Source organism: Scyliorhinus torazame, chromosome 17, assembly GCF_047496885.1.
Source record: "Scyliorhinus torazame isolate Kashiwa2021f chromosome 17, sScyTor2.1, whole genome shotgun sequence".
In the NCBI taxonomy this organism is placed as follows: domain Eukaryota; kingdom Metazoa; phylum Chordata; class Chondrichthyes; order Carcharhiniformes; family Scyliorhinidae; genus Scyliorhinus; species Scyliorhinus torazame.
Genome location: NC_092723.1, coordinates 8,505,630 through 8,522,784, shown reverse-complemented (window position 1 = coordinate 8,522,784; position 17,155 = coordinate 8,505,630). Strand labels below are relative to the sequence as shown.

At 44.1% G+C, this 17,155-nt stretch overlaps 1 protein-coding gene across 5 annotated transcripts in view; it reads right to left on the bottom strand.

The window, feature by feature from the left end:
- The window catches only part of usp49 (ubiquitin specific peptidase 49), a 76,246-nt gene extending 60,857 nt beyond the window's left edge, over window positions 1–15,389 (bottom strand). The window contains exons 1-2 of one of the 5 annotated variants that reach the window (XM_072479973.1): window positions 15,369–15,389; window positions 2,106–2,255 (exon numbers count right to left, since the gene is read on the bottom strand). The gene's annotated coding sequence lies outside the window, so the exon portion shown is untranslated. Of the gene's footprint in view, window positions 1–2,105; window positions 2,256–2,961; window positions 2,982–4,554; window positions 4,760–9,236; window positions 9,349–15,368 lie in introns of those variants that run through there. The other 4 variants (XM_072479976.1, XM_072479972.1, XM_072479974.1 and 1 more) reach the window with 4 other exon arrangements.
- Between the last annotated feature and the right edge of the window lie 1,766 nt (window positions 15,390–17,155).

Here is a 17,155-nt window from a genome sequence, read left to right as displayed (position 1 = left end):
AAATCCTGAAAGGTGGCAGAACGAGTTGGTATGATGGTTGAAATGTCAAATAAATGGATTACTTGGGTTTATAAACAGAGGAACAGAATAAAATCTAGAGATAGCATGTTAGAACTTTATAAATCAGCTGGAATATTGCGGATTACTCTGGACACCACACTTCAGGAAAAACGTACAAGTCTCAAAGGGCACAGGGGAGGCTTTCATGGGAAGGGGCCTCAGTCGCATGGAGAGATTGGAAAGGTTTGGACTGTTCTCAAAGAACAAACAAAGAAATGTACAGCACAGGAACAGGCCCTTCGGCCCTCCAAGCCCGTGCCGACCATACTGCCCGACTAAACTACAATCTTCTACACTTCCTGGGTCCGTATCCTTCTATTCCCATCCTATTCATATATTTGTCAAGATGCCCCTTAAATGTCCCTATCGTCCCTGCCTCCACTACCTCCTCCGGTAGTGAGTTCCAGGCACCCACTACCCTCTGCGTAAAAAACTTGCCTCGTACATCTACTCTAACTTGCCTCGTACATTCTCCTGGGAACACAGGTGACTGAATAGAGGTTTATGAAGAGAGGTTTTAATAGAGTTGATAGATAAAACATTATCCCCTCCGGCAAGTGGGTCAATAACTGAAAATCAAAATATTAGCAAAAGATCAAGCAAGAGATGAGGAGAAATCATTGTGTGATTGAACTTCAGTTATGGAGACAAGAGGGTTCTCGATTTGATTCCTGGAGGTATCTAGCCCACTGCAATTGGAAACAGACTCCACAAATGGGTTGCAGAATGGAAAATTCATCAGACTGCTGGGGTCGCCAGTGACCACTGCTGGAAAGTGCGCAAGTGGAAAGAAATATACAGGACAGACGAGTCAGTTAAATTCCCTTCAACTTGCAGCACGGTTGTGCAGTGGTTAGCACTACCGCCTCATGGTGCCGAGATCCCAGGTTCGATCCTGGCTCTGGGTCACTGTCCGTGTGGAATTTGCACATTTTCCCCGTGTTTGCGTGTTTCGCCCCCAAAACCCCAAAGATGTGGAGGGGAGGGAGATTGGCCACACTAAATTGCCCTTAATTGGAAAAAATGAATTGGATACTTTAAACTTACTTTTTTTTAAATTCCCTTCCACTGAACAGTGTTGGGCGGCACAGTAGCACAGTGGTTAGCACTGTTGCTTCATAACTCCGGGGTCCCAGGTTCGATTCCCGGCTTGGGTCACTGTCTATGCGGAGTCTACACATTCTCCCCGTGTCTGCGTGGGTTTCCTCCAGGTACTCCGGTTTCCTCCCACAGTCCAAAGATGTGCAGGTTAGGCAGATTGGCCATGCTAACTTGCCCCTTAACTGTCCAAAAAGAGAGGGCAGCACGGTGGCCTAGAGGTTAGCACAACTGCCTCACGGCACCGAGGTCCCAGGTTAGATCCCGGCTCCGGGTCACTGTTCGTGTGGAGTTTGCACATTCTCCCCGTGTCTGCGTGGGTTTCGCCCCCACAACCCAAAGATGTGCAGGGTAGGTGGTTTCGTCATGCTAAATTGCCCCTTAATTGGAAAAAATTAATTGGATACTCTTAAATTTTAAAAAAGAAAGTGTCCAAAAAGATTAGGTGGGTTACTGGGATAGGGTGGAAGTGTGGGCTTAAGTAGGGTGCTCTTTCCAAGGGCTGGTGCAGACTTGATGGGCCTAATGGCCTCCTTCTGCATTGTAAATTCTATGATTTTATGATTCTAACAACTACTGCCTGGGTTCACCAAAGACTGCTAAACTACTGCCTGGGTTCACCAAAGACTGCTCACTTGACCAAAATATTAAGGGATGGTTGGCAGTGTAGATCACGAGGCAGTGACTCCTGGAGGAAGATGGTGAGAAAATTTGAAAACAAACCAAGGATTAATAAGGACAACGCGCAAGCAAAGGGTCAAAATAAAAACTCACCACAATTGCTACAAACATTTTCTCGAACAATTAAAGTGCAAATCACATTTCTAATCTTTGACAGGGCTATGCCTGATCATATTCCTGAACATAGGAAAGGGAAAATGAGGACAATGAGTAATGCTCGGGTTGCTGTCTGCACACATCATCTTGCAGAAAGTATCTGTACTTACTTAGACATTCTTAAATCTTCTTCCAACAACGGAGTGGTCACAGTATGAAGAAATACCATCTCAGCACGCAATAGTCACAGCACTGTATTTCCACGTTACGTTCTTCAGTACTGTCAGGATACCATATTACAGGCAGTCAACCTTACAGCTCTGAAATATTAAAAATACACCTTTTAAATATCAAGTACGATTAAGAACATGTCCCTCAAGCTAAGACATATACCACATTCAATGTATTTTATTTAGTGAATGAGTCTGGCAATATGGAGATATTTTAAGAGAGCGAAGCCTTCCGTAGCAAAACAGAATTAATATTTAGACAATGCTATTTCTGTAAGCATCACTAACTGGTATCATCTGCATTCTATTTGTTACTTCCCTTTCTATCCCAAGAGGTATATGCACAGCTGTGGAGGATTGCCTTTTTATCTTTTTAATATGCAGATACCCCAAGACTACCCACGAAAATGGCTGTCAAAATTCATTTGGTTGAATTTTGATGCAACACTCTGGTGTAAAAATGGTCACAGGAACTGCAAAAACTGTAAACATCCAATAAAAAAATGATCTAATTTTCTAATGATATGCCAGCCTGAGGGCCTAATTGTACCAAATGGTCAGCAACTAACCAGCAGATTTCACCAATGCCCAATGATATGTAGTGATTTACGACATCTGTGACAACGTGCTGGAACTACCGAACAAGGCTTTTGATGCTACTTTATGGCATTGTTTAAAATATTCTACACGAGTTAGAGAACAGACAACCAAAACAGGACGTTCATATTAATGTATGGGTTAACATCCTCATTTATTTGTTCACTCCGCTGTATGATGTATCTTGCGTCTGCCATACCTTGTCTTCCTCGAATGCATGTTAAATGTACAGTTAACCCTTGCAATGAGCGGTGGAGGGGAGACTGAGGAGGGCAGAGCAAACAAGCCATGCATTGCAGCGAGGGGCACGTTAGATTGACATTCCCTTTCATCCCAGTGAACAGCATGGTGGAAACAGTAGGGGAATATTTCTACACACATTGGGGCAGCAGGAAAAGAATGAAGACAGTGGCCAGAGGAAGCTTTTCAAGTCACAACAAGGGAGAGGGACACAGCAGGTTAATTTATGTGGTGGGGGTGGAGGAGGGAAAGAGTGCTGCAAGAGAGAGAGAGAGAGAGAGAGAGAGGAGCAAAGGACAGGAACTAGAAGCAGTTTCAAGCTGTCTCACAGCTGGGCAGAGACAGAAAATCCCCCAACATTCTTTTCACTTCACAAGGTGTACAAAGAGTGAAATAATTTCACAATTAAAAAAAACACAATTAAAATATTTCTCTTCCACCCTGTCAAGAGACTGCAGAGGCTAGGGATGGACTGTTGTTCAAATCATGCATTCAGACTTAGGCCTCTGCCATTGATCAATGACAGACAGAGATGAATGGAAGTTCCAATTGGCTGATCTGATCAACATGCACAAAGGAGGCACATTGAGAAAGTGTGAGGGGGCTTTAACAGAATTAACATGAATCACAGACACGTCATTTGTTGCAGGATTCCCCCCCCCCCCCCCCCCCTCCCCGAAGCGTTTCATCCACAATTATAAGTATGCTACAAAAAGAATTAGATTGAAGTTGCTTAAAATAGAAGAAAGACAACACCACAAATTGCTGCAGGAATCATTAAATACAGAGAATCGAAGCATGAATGTAATGTGTGCTCAAAAGGGGCGGGGGGGGGGGGGGGGCGGTGCGCAGAGAACACAAAAAACCCTGCACCATGACAGCTCTACTGCTCCGTAACCTAACACGAACTCTCTGGATATAATTGGTTTCAAAAACTACACTTCATATTCATCAATACTCTCAAATTGTAGGAGTGCAGTCTTCAAGTGCTAATGGAATTTAACATTTTTTTTTTTAAAAAGCAAAACTAATGCAAGGGGAGTGCATTTAATATTTTAAAATCCTGATTGGGAAAAAAGGCATTTTACCCGTTCCACTAACACATAAGCATATCACAATTCAATTATACCTTCACACTGGCACACATTACATTCATGCTTAGGTCTAACACTAAGCATTAAGCTGACCCATCTCAAAGTTCTCTATTCCAAAAGGAAAAAGGAGCTTCAATTTGTCACAGGCAAATGCTAATGGAATCTATAGAAAGGTTCTGATCACAAACTCCAAAAGAACATTTTCAGTAATGTTGGCTGGGACAGCAAAAATATCCATCTTTCCTCATTCACCAACAAACATTTTTTCGTTCGATCCCTATTCGCAGCATGCAAGCCTTACTAACTTTGTTGTACAGGTCCCGCGCCACCACGTTAACAACCGTGCTGAGATTTCTCAATATATATTTTTTTCAAAGACAATTAAATCTAAATTAGCATTCTGTGGCGAACTGGTTACAAATCACATACGGAACATGTTTATAGAATTACCCTCTCACCCGCACTTCCAATCTCCCTTTTCCTTTGCAAGGCCTTGACTTTTCCTGTACGGCTCCATAAGAACCAGTACTACTCTGGTTCATTGTTAAAGTACAGGTTTGGGGCAGCAAGCATGCATATGCTGTTTGTGGACGATAGCGAAGCTCTGACTGTTTTTTCTCCTTTTGCAAAATGCCACGTAGCTCAGCTGATACAAGAAAATACTTTGATACCGAGCTACACAGGCCACACAAAGCCATGTCTAAATCCCACCTGCATTTACGCACTTTCACCCCTGATGAAACCACTATCTTCTCCGGCGACTATAAGCCCCAACCCCCTCCAGTACCACATTCAGTGTGTGTTGAGAGCATCATCAGCCTATTGGTTCATTAATGGGGGAGTGAAAGAGAGGGCTCAAACTGTCCTGTTGGACAAGAACACTTTCACCGGCGGCACAGTGGTTAGCACTGGTGCCTCACGGCGGCGAGGACCCAGGTTCGATCCCAGCCCCTGGTCACCGTCCGTGTGGAGTTTGCACATTCTCCCCCGTGTCTGCGTGGTCTCAACTCCACAACCCAAAAAGATGTGCAGGGTAGGTGAATTGGCCACGTTAAATTGCCCCTTAATTGGAAAGAAATTAAGGGGCAATTTTGCATGTCCAATCCACCTACTCTGCACATTTTTGGGTTGCGGGGGCGAAACCCACGCAAACACGGGGAGAATGTGCAAACTCCACACGGACAGTAACCCAGAGCCGGGCTCGAACCTGAGACCTCGGTGCCGTGAGGCAGCAGTGTTAACCCACTGCACCACCGTGCTGCCCTAAAAATTTTTTTTAAAGTAAACACTTTCAGCAGTGTCACGCAGGAACCCTACTGAATATTCTTTGCTTGATTCAAGAACCCTGAAACAAATGTAAACACCTCTCATCAGAGCTTCAACACAGAGTGGGGACTAAACACAAAACCTTTTGGGTTTGTATGGTTCCTTGGCACAGAGTTACATATAGAACATAACAGCGCAGTACAGGCCCTTCGGCCCTCGATGTTGCGCCAACCTGTGAAACCACTCTAAAGCCCATCTACACTATTCCCTTATCGTCCATATGTCTATCCAATGACCATTTGAATGCCTAGTGTTGGCGAGTCTACTACTGTTGCAGGCAGGGCATTCCACGCCCTTACTACTCTGAGTAAAGAACCTACCTCTGACATCTGTCTTATATCTCCCCTCAATTTAAAGCTATGTCCCCTCGTGCTGGACATCACCATCCGAGGAAAAAGGCTCTCACTGTCCACCCTATCCAATCCTCTGATCATCCTGTATGCCTCTATAAAGTCACCTCTTAACCTTCTTTTCTCTAACGAAAACAGCCTCAAGTCCCTCAGCCTTTCCTCATAAGATCTTCCCTCCATACCAGGCAAAATTCTGGTAAATCTCCTCTGCACCCTTTCAAATGCTTCCACATCCTTCCTATAATGCAGCGACCAGAATTGCACGCAATACTCCAAATGCGGCCGCACCAGAGTTTTGTACAGCTGCAACATGACCTCATGGCTCTGAAACTCAATCCCTGTAATCGCTTATTGTCACAAGTAGGCTTCACATGAAGTTACTGTGAAAAGCCCCTAGTCGCCACATTCCGGCGCCTGTTCGGGGAGGCCGGTTCGGGGAGGCCGGTACGGGAATTGAACCGTGCTGCTGGCCTGCCTTGGTTTGCTTTAAAAGCCAGTGATTTAGCCCTGTGCTAAACCAACCCCTGCTAAGGCAGGACCTTCTGTTGCTCCCCAGTTTTACAAGGAAGAATTTTTGAAGCGTAGGCAGTGTCGGAAAACACTTCTCATCAAGATTACATAAAGAAGAGACAAATGGGCAGCACGGTGGCGCAGTGGTTTAGTATTGCTGTCTCACGGCGCCGAGGTCCCAGGTTCTATCCCGGCTCTGGCTCACTGTCCGTGTGGAGTTTACACATTCTCCCCGTGTTTGCGTGGGTTTCGCCCCCACAACCCAAAGATGTGCAGGGTAGGTGGATTGGTCACGCTAAATTGCCCCTCAATTGGAAAAAATGAATTGGGTACTCTAAATTTAAAAAAATAAAAAATAGGAGATAAATTATTACTTAATTTGTTTTGGTGATGTTGGTTGATGGACAAATCTTATAGATAGAAAACCCTGGTCATCTTTTCATAGCGCTGTTGGATGTTTGACAGCCAACCGAGGGCAGTTGAGGCTTTGACAATGTCTGAAAGACGGCACGTTTGACAGTGCAGCACCCTTGCAGTGATCTAGTGTCAGCCTGGATTATATGCTCAAAGCCTGGCTTGAGTGCACGACCTTTTGACACCCAAGAAGAAAGTGCTACACTGAGCAAAGCTGTCACATTGTAGTCCAAGACTGCGGGTATTTTAACTGGGTTTGTGCTGGCAGCTCTATACAGCTGCTTTAACTATTTCACTTTAGATTCCAGAAGGCTAGTATCAATGAGACAATCCCAAGTGTTTATTAAACCCAGTTGTCTTATGCTAGCAGTCCTCATAAACCAACGCAGAACTGAGCTACGAGTGCTCAAGAGGGACAATTTGCCACTGGGACAATTGAGTCCCGTTTTTCTCGACACCAGAAGCTGCATCTTGGATGACAGGCCGCTGGAATCGGAAATTGAGCAGCACCAACATGAAAACAGCTCAAGAATCCACAGCAGAATTACACATCTCCAAAAGAGTATGAATGCTCTCCTGAACTGGAGAGATTTCTGACAATATTTAGTAGTCCAAAGCTTTGAATGAGAAAATTTCCTTTTAAAGTAATATTGAAGGGGGCACATTGCCGCAGTGGTTAGCACCACTGCCTCACGCCGCCAAGGACCCAGGATCGATCCTGGCCCCGGGTCACTGTCCGTGTGGAGTTTGCATATTCTCCCCTGTCTGCGTGGGTCTCACCTCAACAATCCAAAAGATGTGCAGGGGAGGTGGATTGGCCATGCTGAATTGCCCCGTAATTGGAAAAAATTAATTGGGTACTCTAAATTTATTTTTAAAAATGTAATATTGAGGAACTAAATGTTGCTCACTTTTCAGGCAATAACCTAACTGTCGCTGTTCTCTATAACCAGGCCAACCTTCCACAGCTAATGCTGGTAATTGTTATGCAAGTGAAATCAGAAAACTCAATGGAAGAAACGCTGAGCTACAGCACCACATCTTACACTTCTGCTGCGCCTTTAGTGCATTCCAAGCCCCTTCAAAATGAGATACGGGCTAATGAAAGGCAGATTGGGATAGAGGATCAAAAGATTGATCAAATAACTGTTAAAAGGGGACTTAAATTTGCAGAGAAATTTAAGGAGGGAATTCCAAAGTGTGGGGCCTTAAGAGGCTGAAAATAGCATCCAATTGTGGGTGGTCTGTAGGGCAGGTGGAGTTTATAGAAATGGGGAGGAGCAACAAACAACTTAAATACAAAGGTACAAATTTTAAAAAAGAAACTGAGCGACCAGGAGAATATGTAGATGAGCTAGCGCAGGGACAAATGGGTAAGGACAGGATACAGGCAGCAGAGTTTTGGATGAGCTGCAGTTTATGAAAGGAGAAAGCCGAGAGAAGCATTCCAAAGTATTACAGCATTTACAGTACAGAAACAAGCTTGTCGGCCCTTGCCAGTGCTTATGGCCCACACAAGGCTCCTCTCCCACACTCCCAAAGCACCTTTTGTGTGAAACTGGGGGCAGCACGATAGCATAGTGGTTAGCACTGTTGCTTCACAGCACCAGGGTCCAAGGTTCGATTCCCGGCTTGGGTCACTGTCTGTGCGGAGTCTGCACGTTCTCCCCGTGTCTGCGTGGGTTTCCTCCGGGTGCTCCGGTTTCCTCCCGCAAGCCCCGAAAGACGTGCTTGTTAGGTGAATTGGACATTCTGAATTTTCCGGAATGAGGCGACTGGGGGCTTTTCCAAGTAACTTCATTGCAGTGTTATTGTAAGCCTACTTGTGACAATTAAAATTTTTTTTTTTTTAAAGATGAGGTTTTGGAACTGTCAAGTTTGAAGATAACAAGGCTTCCAGCAGCATATAGGCTGAGATAGAGACAGAGTTAGCTGACGTTATGGAGATGGAAGTAAGCAATTTTTGTGACGGGGAGGATAGCGGCTACAAGCTCAAATTGGAAGCTGAGGCTATGAAAAGAAAAAAACATTACCCAACATCCACCTTCTGCAATTTTTTTAATAAGCTTAGGATCATCAGGAAAAAGGTGAAAAACGAAATACTTTTCAATTGGCAAATGCAACATGTGGTACAATACTGCACAAAACCTGAATGCTCTTGGGGCAAAACCTCTCTGCTCAGTTAGTCGATCACAGCCAAACAGGCAACATAGTACTCAGTTCTGATGGACACAACAAAGGGGGGTTCCTGATTTCTATATAATGACTCCTATTGGAAAATACACATGTGCTGGTCATGCACGGACAAATAATAGTAGGATTGGGATGAGCTGTTATTGTATTCATAGTTGAATACTCCATAACCAAAACCCATGAAGAATTACTACTTTGACAAAGGTTTCCAGTACACACATTATCATATCCACAGTGGGTTTCATTATTTACAGGAAGGAAATAATGTGGGGATTCTTTTTTTAGGGGGGGGGGGGGGGGGTGGAATGGTGGAGGTAGCGAGGAGGATCTGGGAGCCACAGCCTTACCCATTTGTACTGCTATGAAGTTGGTAGCATCCCAAGTGGCAGAAAGAAGACATGTTGTCATTACAAGAGAATCCTCCCTCTCCATCCTGGGTTCACCTGCTGAGTGTAAAAAAACTCAACTGGTGTGAAACCAGCATTAATATCCCAGCAGCCTAGTTATCACCATGGAAACAGATCCTGTATTTGCAACAACAAAAAGCTCCTTTCTCTCTCATGCTTGAGGGTCATACGTGCGTTCTAAACACCACTCAGGAGGTACCACACTGTGTTTGTAGTTTAAACAGGATAAATTCAGACCTCATTGTAATCAGCACCTGCAATGGGGGAGCCATCCTTGCCACCACAGCCAACAGTTGAATCTACTGGATTTACAATTCCAACAGCAAAATGCGGTGCCAGTTATAATTCAGCTTTAATGGTCCTTAAAAAAGAACCTGATTGTTATTCAGCTAAAAAGAATGCTCTTAGGCTGGGGAAAGACTGTGAATGATCAGTCACAACAGGCAAACCCAGCTGGGTTCCCATGGCTGATTACTACTCAGGGGCCTGGTCTATAAACACACATGTAGATACTGGGTGAAGACAAGGTCAGGCTTCATTCTGACAGCTTTTATATTTAGAGACTATCCTTTTAACTCTCCTGAGCCTTGGTGCAAACGTATCAGGTGCCATGATGGCCACGACGATCACAAAGTCCTAAATTTCATTCCCCATTTCATGCTGAAATAGCTGATCCCAGCCGCTAGGTTGCTAAAATTGGCCTTGTTACTCCTGAACTAGGGAACGCAAAAATATAAATAAAAATCACCAACGGTTCCATGCTTCCCACTACCCAGTAACCTATTACTGGGTAATAAAAACAGTTGCTTCACAGCTCCAGGGTCCCAGGTTCGATTCCCGGCTTGGGTCACTGTCTGTGCGGAGTCTGCACGTTCTCCCAGTGTCTGCGTGGGTTTCCTCCGGGCGCTCCAGTTTCCTCCCACAGTCCAAAGGTGTGCAGGTTAAGTGGATTGGCCATTCTAAATCGCCCCTCAAGTGTCCAAAAAGGTTAGGTGGGGTTACTGGGTTACAGGAATAGGGTGGGCTTAAGTAGGGTGCTCTTTCCAAGGGTCGGTGCAGACTCGATGGGCTGAATGGCCTCATTCTGCACTGTAAATTCTATGATTCTACGATTATGGAAATTGTGTTGGGAAGGTGAAGGGAGTTCAGGTCAGATTCATGTTAAAATGCCCTATATAACCAATCTCATTCTGAGACACATACATAATGACAACTTAATGAAATACTTAAGACAATCAAGGAGTTAAGAGCATAATCTATAAAAAAGATTGCTCAGTCCTTCAAGCCTGCTCTTTCATTCGAAACGATTGTGGCTCATCCATAGAATCCCGACAGTGCAGGAGGCAGCCATTCAGCCCATCGAGCCCTCAGAAAGAGCAACCTACTTTTGCCCATGCCTACCCCCAAAACCCAGTAACCCTACCTAACCTTTTGGACACTAAGGGGCAATTTAGCATGGCCAATCCACCCAACCTGCACATCTTTGGACTGTAGAAGGAACCCGGAGCACCTGGAGGAAACCCACGCAGACACGGGGAGAATGTGCAAACTCCATGCAGACAGTCACCCAAGGCCGGAATTGAACCTGGGTCTCTGGAGCTGTGAGGCAGCAGTGCTAACCACTGTGCCACCTTTCCTCAAATCCACCTTACTATACTATCCCCATAGCCTTCCACTCTCTTGGTTTGAAACAAAATCTATCAATCTCTGTTGTGAACATATCCACATCTCTCTGGGATACAAATTTGGAAAGATCACATCTCCAAGGGCGGGGAAATACTCCTCACCTCAGTCCCAAATGCTGATTCTAGTCGGAGGCTGTGACCCAGAGTTCTAGGCTCCTCAACGAGGGGAAACATCGTCCTAGCATCTATCCTATAAACCCCTTAAGATTCTATCATGATTCTCAATTCCAGTGAACACAGGTCCAGTCTACTCAATCTCTTTTTGTAGTACAATCCCCTATCCCCAGAATCAATCGAGTGAACCTCTGTTGCTGCACTCTGGAGCCCAAAAAGGTACGCAGTACTCCAGGTTATGGTCTCACCAAGGTCTCATACAATTAGACTTCTTCATTCTTAAACTTCAAATATTTTGTAATAAAGGCTAACCCAGAATTCAAATTGCATTCTGTATCAGCAGGCAAACATCCTGTAATTTGTGTACAAGAACAACCATGATTTTCTGAATGCTAACATGTCCCACTCTCCCTCAAAATCCTATGGCGAGTCGGTGCCAACGATGAGAAAACCGGAACATTTAAAAAGACACAGTGTTCGATAAAAGCTGAGCTGGATACTGATTCAGAGTTCAAACTGGCCATTGGGAACCAGATTGAGCACTCGATGCTCAGACACACCTTTGAAGTATGGCCATTTGAGTGAAACATGGAAAGATGACGGCCAATTGTGAAACTATTCCCAGTCATAAACTGCACATTGCAGGAGTGGAAATGTAAGCACACAAAATTGGAAAAGAAACAAACATATTTTAAAAATACGAGTTACATTAATGGAAAACAATACTCTTGTTAAAAACAGTTACAATTCTCAGTGCAGGTTGTCACACTGGGCTTAATATTGTATTTTAACAAAATTAAGACCACTGTTATTAATAAGCAGAAATCCACAAAGCCAGGAAAATTGGTAAAATATAATTAATGAGCTAATTCCGTTCTCACTTCCTCCTCTCAATCTGTTGCTTGATAAAATGGGCACAAATTATGCTAACATGTTCAGGCTGATATGAGATACAGCCACACAGCACAGAAATGACCAAAACTCACCCCTGTACAGACCTAATTAGATCCAGCTTGTGTATTACTCGCACTTTATTTATTTCAGGATTTCTTCGAGGAATAATCTCAAGAATGATGCAGTGGGGCAAATTCCTCAGCCCAATACCCACTGGAGTAACAGACAAATCAAATGCAAGCTTACGCTTGTGCAGTTGTTTGAAATTCCCCATTTAGCACTTAGGTCCTGGCCCCTGGTCCTTCCCAAAGTTGTAAACAGGCCAGCAGACAGGAAGGTTACACATTTAGCCTATTAGAAAGCATTTTTGCTTAATTACCTCACCTACAGCAAGGGAGGAGGGTTAAAAAAAAAAAACAGTTCGCGAGAGAACTGAAACCATTTATTTCAGTGGAGAAATTAATACAATAATAATATTTATTATTGTCACGTGGGCTTACATTAACACTGCAATGCACTTGCTGTGAAAATCCCCCTAGTCACCACACTCCGGTGCATGTTTGGGTACACAGAGCGAGAATTCAGAATGTCATTTTCACCGAACTGCACGTCTTTCGGAACTTGGAGGAGGAAACCGGAGCACCCGGAGGAAACCCACGCAGACACAGAGAGAACGTGTAGACTCCGCAGACAGTGACCCAAGCCTGGAATCGAACCTGGAACCCTGGCACTGTGAAGCCCTGTGCTACCCACTGTGCTACAGTGCCGCCCTCAGCTTTAGTTTCTATAACCTACTAGGGCAGCATGGTAGCACAGTGATTAGCACTATTGCTTCACAGCTCCAGGGTACCAGGTTTGATTCCTGGCTTGGGTCACTGTCTGTACCGAGTCTGAACGTTCCCCCCCGTTCTCACGAGTCTGCGTGGGTTTCCTTCGGGTGCTCCGATTTCCTCCCATAGTTCAAAGATGTGCAGGTTAGGTGGATTGGCCATGTGAAATTGCCCTTAGTGTCCAAATAGGTTAGGTGAAGTTACTAGGTTACGGGGATAGGGTGGAGGTATGGACTTAAGTAGGGTGCTCTTTCCAAAGCCGGTGCAAACTCAATGGGCTGAATGGCCTCCTTCTGCAATGTAAATTCTATGATTCGAGAGTCCCACTTCTGGCTCAGAGATTTTCACTGTAACTTCTTTGTTAATGTTAGGCAGTGTTAATGTAAGCCTGCTTGTGGCACTAATAAAGATTATTAAAAAGATGAAGACTTAGAAAAGAGAACGGGAACACTAGCTCAATCTCTTAAAATACGTCAAACATTCACCATATCTAAGGTAGCCTTGTGGATAGCACAATTGCTTCACAGCTCCAGGGTCCCAGGTTCGATTCCGGCTTGGGTCACTGTCTGTGCGGAGTCTGCACATCCTCCCCGTGTCTGTGTGGGTTTCCTCCGTGTGCTCCGGTTTCCTCCCACAGTCCAAAGATGTGCAGGTTAGGTGGATTGGCCATGAAAAATTGCCCTTAGTGTCCAAAATTGCCCTTAGTGTTGGGTGGGGTTACTGGGTTATGGGGATAGGGTGGCGGTGTTGACCTTGGGTAGGGTGCTCTTTCCAAGAGCCGGTGCAGACTCGATGGGCCAAATGGCCTCCTTCTGCACTGTAAATTCTATGAAATATCCAGTGGTATATCTATAATCACATTTTCTTTTTTTTAAAATAAATTTAGAGTACGCAATTCATTTTTTCCAATTAAGGGGCAATTTAGCATGGCCAATCCACCTACCCTGAATTTCTTGGAACTGTGTGGGCGAAACCCACGCAGACACGGGGAGAATGTGTAAACTCCGCACCGACAGTGACCCAGGGCCGGGATCGAACCAGGGACCTCGGCGTCGTGAGGCAGCAGTGCTCACCACTGCGCCACCGTGCTGCCCCTATAATCAAATTTTCAAATCGTATTTCTCAAAATGGAGAACATAAGAGAAGAATTTGTCCAAAAATGGTGTGTTGGGCAGCAGTCGCACAGTGGTTAGCACTGCTGCCTCACAGCGCCACGGTCCCAGGTTCGATGCCGGTTCTGGGTCACTGTCCGTGTGGAGTTTGCACATTCTCCCCGTGTTTGCGTGGGTTTCGCCCCCACAACCCAAAGATATGCAGGGTGGGAGGATTGGCCACACTAAATTGCCCCTTAATTGGAAAAAGTTAATTGGGTACTCTAATTTTTTTTTTTTTTAAATTGTGTGTCTTCAAAATTTATTTTCAAAAGCTGGTCATTCTAAATAGAGAATAAATCATGGCAAGGAGCAAGGTTTGTGAAAATAGATCTAAAAAAAGCAGTTTCTTTCAGCCCAGAGTATGAATTACATTAGGAAAACCCGAAGGAAAATTATTTGACCGCAAACAGAAATATGCAGCAATTACACTTTTGTGAGGCTACACAGTTTGGTGAGAAAGCCACTCTCTAACTCTCTAACTAAAATTCAGCACTGCTGCCTCTCAGTGGAAAATACGCATGGATGTCATCCATTCACAAAGAACACCACCGTGTATTGCCAAAAACCTCTGCTTATGCTGCAAAACACCAAGTTCCACACACAAACATTTCTCTAGAATACAGCTAGTGATCACATATTAACAAGTCTTGCTACTGTATATGCAGCACCAAGCAGAATTGTGCAATCTGATAGTGATCCGCGAATGGCAGCAATCTGTGGAATCTGGCACTGACCCATTTGACTGGCACGCTTGCCTGACAGAATTAAGTCCCCAGCTTTTAAGACTGTGCCCTCACAGGGGACATTTTGCCATGCCTCAGCCAGATTATGACAGCACACTGCTCTCTCTCTAAACACTCGAGTGGAGAAGGGAGCGGAAGCGATCCAGCAGAATCAGTCTCACAGAAACGCAGTTCCTGCCCACTGACCACACAACAGACATGGGGAAACATGAAGACCAGAGGCTTCCAGGTCTCCCACTGGGGGCATTCCATCATTTTAAAAATAAATAATCCACTTTCCTGTGCAGAGTTAAGTGACCTGAGCCAAGGCAGAAGCTGCAACATGGCCACTGGAGTCAGGGGGAGGGACACATCAGCCGTTTGAGGATTAGCTGTGGTGTCTGCTACGGGGTGCTCGGTAGGTAACTGCTGCTGGAAAAGTCTGAGGAGAATCTTCAAACAACACCAGCTTAGAGCACACAAACTAGAAATCTCTATTTATACCATGGTCAGAATTCTCACCAGTCCGACTTGAAACACTAAGGACGAACCGTACACAGAAATATTCTCAATATAACAAACAGTGTAAAGAAATACGTGTGGAGCACCATTCCAGACAGGATTTGCAAGCAAGATTCACACAAGGGTAAACAAACAACGGAGCATCACCAACCAATTTTAGCTGTAAATGGGGAAACAGAGTCAGCAGATAGGTGAGGCAGGTAATCCAACACCGCAAGAGGAATAAAAAGACTGACAGCAGCCCAGGGAAATGGTGATCAGCATTCAGTTAAGGTCAAGAAGGTGATTCTTATTGAACTGAAACTATGAACAGCATTTAATGTTCTCAGGCAGCCTGTAACTTCCGACTAAACACATTACTCATGTCTCCCTCTCTGGAACTTGCTATCTAAATACATCTTAATGTGCTTGACAAAACCTACTGTTGGGACAGCATTTAGATCATTGTGTTATTTTGCCCACAGGTGGGCTATATGCAGTTAAAAGTGTTCCCTTGGAGAAAAAAAAGACAATGAATTAGAAGGCAAAGTTAGAAACATGACCATTTTGACAAATGAATCCTTTAAAAAAAAAAAATGAAATGCCACCTAAGATATACCAAATTTTCAAAACATACACTGCATTAATGTGGGCGAGCTTCAGATCAAAACATTTTTTTTCAAAGCAAACATTTACAGGTGCAGCACACCCAATCTAATAAAGATGCAGTTCCTGTGTAAAACCACTTATGACATTAGACATGCAACGCAGCTAGAGGGAAGATGTGAATACTGATCAACAGCAGAGCTTGCATGGAAGATGGATTATCTACTAAATCTCCACACTAATCAGAATTAAGAGGCAGCATTTTATCAGGTTAGACTGACCTAGTGTTGGAAGCGTTGTAACCCAAGAGGTGTGAGTATAGCTGAATTTTTAAAAGACTTAAAGATGTTTTTAATACATATACTGCTCAGGTGGAGTTCACCCGCAAGAGTATTTATACTGTAAATGTATGCTTCAAGACAATATATCAACAAAGAGTCTACTCAACCAAAAAAGGCTGATTTGATACCATTACAGTTAACACTGACATATACCAACCAAAGCTAACATTGTCAATGCACCAATACACAGGCAGAATTACAAATCCAGGGAGACACTCTACAACTTGTTCTTACATAGTAATCAACTGCATATTCAGATAAAATTAGGGTCAACAGAAGGACAAGAATTTCCAAAAGTTCATGCTACTAAAAATACACTAACAAGACCGTCTCTCACACTGTGGCAGGGGAATACAAACATATTCACAATGTGTTTTCTTTCTGCTACATGACACCAGCCTATACATTTCTATGGAGGTAGCTGGCTCCTTTCTGCAAGGCCAGCCATCAGAAAACTTTCACTTCGATAATAACGATTTTACAACGTAAAAGAATTGTACCTGTATAGCATCTTTCACAAACCCAAACTGTCCACAAAGCGATTTACAGTCGATGAAGTGCTAAGTATCATGATAGATAAGAGGGAAGTGCCAGTAATGCAACAATTAGGCCATAAATCAGTTCAAAATATTAGCACCAAAGACCAACATCATAGCTTTTTCTACTGGGAAATACTGTTGTGCCATGGCAGCTAAATGATGAATGATTAGAAGTAGGAACCCTGTAGATATGTATTCAATGATACCTGCTGGAAATGTATATGTGATTGTGTGTTCCATGAATGGGACATCAGAGCCACTCAGTGCTCACAATTGAAGAATGGTAGGATAGTTGAGGTACAAAAAGAATACCTAGCACCCACTGAACCATTCAACAAGCCCTCAGGAGAGGTAAAAACAGCTTGACGTATATGAATCAGGAGGAAAGAGGAGGATCACAAAATTACAAAGAAATTGCAGCACAAAAATAGACCATTCAGCCCAACTGGTCCACACGAGAAAGTTGCCAGATC